Below are 2,475 nucleotides of genomic sequence, written 5' to 3'. Positions count from 1 at the left end.
AAAAGAAATTACCTCAGCATGGAGCTGGCATCGACACGGAGTCGGGAAAACATTTTGAAACGTAATTACATCAGCGCGGAGCTGGCATCGACGCGGAGTCGGTAAGACATTTTAAAAAGAAATTACCTCAGCACGGAGCTGGCATCGACACGGAGTCGGGAAAACATTTTGAAAAGAAATTACATCAGCACGGAGCTGGCATCGACACGGAGTCGGTAAAATATTTTTTAAAAAAAGGTAATTTCATCAGCACGGGACTGGCATCGACACGGAGTCGGGAAGACATTTTGGAAAGAAATTTCTGAAATAAACTGAGTTAGAATAACCCATATTTTTGGCAGCCCCCAATTCAGTTCTCTGAAATCATCGTCGGCCAGGCGGATCTCCAAGGAAGAGGCGGCGCACAATGGCACTCTTAAATCACCTTGTTCCCTAAATAGACGTAGTCTATCCCCCTCGTATCAACAGGGTAAGATCTTTCTAGGCATCGACTTTGATCAAGGACTGCAATTAGTGCTTTGTTAACATCTTTTTTTTTTTTTTTTTTTTTTAAAGTTGAATGTGTTTGAGTCGATTGATTGGATGGATCATGAACTTGATTCGCTATGGGTCGTGGACTTGATTTGTTGTGGATCTGGATTGTGGATCCAGTTGAAGTGGATCTGGGTTGTGGACCCAGTTTGAAATGGATCTGGGTCGTGGACCCAGTTTGGTTGGATCTGGGTCGTGGACCCAGTTTGGTATGGATCTGGGTTGTGGACCCAGTTTGGTTGGATCTGGGTCGTTGACCCAATTGGAATGGATCTGGGTCGTTGACCCAGTTGGAAACGGATATGGGTCGTGGACCCAGTTGGAAACGAATCTGGGTCGTGGACCCAGTTTGATATGGATCTGGGTTGTGGACCCAGTTTGGTTGGATCTGGGTCGTGGACCCAGTTTGGTATGGATCTGGGTCGTGGACCCAGTTTGATAGTGAATACTCGATGAAGGACAGGTTTGATTATGATGAAGATCGATAGTGAGCCGCGTTGGACAAAATCCGTTTGGAGCGGGATCGATTATGAGTAGTAGGCCCTGAGTTTTATAATAAAGTGAATCATTTGATCATTTTCAAGTTTTAAAACTCCAAATAAAAAAAACTTCGAGAAGAAAAGTTGTCAGGACTGACATAAGGAACACAATGAAAAAAAAATTTTTTTTTTTTTTTTTTGGTCCGTTTTTCAAGCACGGACCTAACACTTTTTGGCTGGTCCGTGCTTAAAGTACGGACCAGAACATCAAATTTTTTTTTTTTTTTTTTTTTTTGTTTTGGATCCGTTTTTCATGCACGGACCTAACACTTTTTGGCTGGTCCGTGCTTCAAGTACGGACCAGAGCAATAAATTTTGTTTTTTTTTTTTTTTTTTTAATTGGGGTCCGTTTTTCAAGCACGGACCTAACTATTTTTGGCTGGTCCGTGCTTCATGCACGGACTTAAGAAACTATGTCCAGTCCGTTTTATAAGCATGGACTTAACAATATTTCTTGAGTCCGTGCTTCAAGCACGGACCAGAACCTTTCTCTGGCCTTCCAACCTTGCTCTGTTTTTTTATCCTCATCCCATTTTGGCCATGTTTTTTCAGGATTTTTAGAGCACATAGCCTCTCTGTTTTTTGGCTTGGGCCACAAAAATGTCATTTTTTTTTTGATGATGCATATGATAACATAAAAAAAAACAGATTTCCCCCTTTTACCTAGGGGGACATATAAATGAGACAAAACATAAAAATCCTAAAATCTATACAACTTGCATCGTGGCTACAAGAAAGCAATAAAATAAAATTACAACACACACACCGTGGGATGGATGCGAATTAAAATTTGAAAATCTTAGTGTCCTTTGTCTATTAGTTACGCTTTGATGCATGCGGTTTGTAGGTATTTTCTCCCGGCTACCCATTCTTCAAACCTTGATGGACACCAAAGTGTGCACACATCTTAGGTTGGTGATGGGGTGGATGTTCTCCTCCCAGCCACCAAAATAGCGATCTCGGGGGCTTGAGAGTACCGACATCCGGGTTTTAGAAATTTAAAGAGGAGGAGGGGTGGCTTATGCATAGGGGTGTGAGTCGCAGTCATGTGCATGTGCGTGCATTCTTTGAATTGTATCCATCCTTACATCCTTTGTCCAATAAAATAAAACACATATACAAAGCATGAAATAAGTAAATATTACAAGCATTCTCCAATAAAATAAAATAAAAGAGACATGAAAAATGTTAGAAGGCAAACACTAATATAAAAAGATGAAAACACGTTTTTTTTTTTGTTTTTAGAAATAATGACCGAATCAAAAGAGGGTCGGACCCACTAGTCTTGCGTCCCCAGTGGAGTCGCCAAGTTGTGGACACGGGATTTCGAATATTCTCAAACATTCCTCCACTTTGGGGGTGTTTTGGAGTCGCCACCATTCAAATTGGTAAGGGGGTGTGAATG

Source organism: Akebia trifoliata, chromosome 4 (assembly GCF_017979445.1).
Source record: "Akebia trifoliata isolate Shusen 1 chromosome 4, ASM1797944v1, whole genome shotgun sequence".
In the NCBI taxonomy this organism is placed as follows: domain Eukaryota; kingdom Viridiplantae; phylum Streptophyta; class Magnoliopsida; order Ranunculales; family Lardizabalaceae; genus Akebia; species Akebia trifoliata.
The sequence above is the reverse complement of the archived record's forward strand: the minus strand, read 5'-3'. Positions refer to the sequence as shown.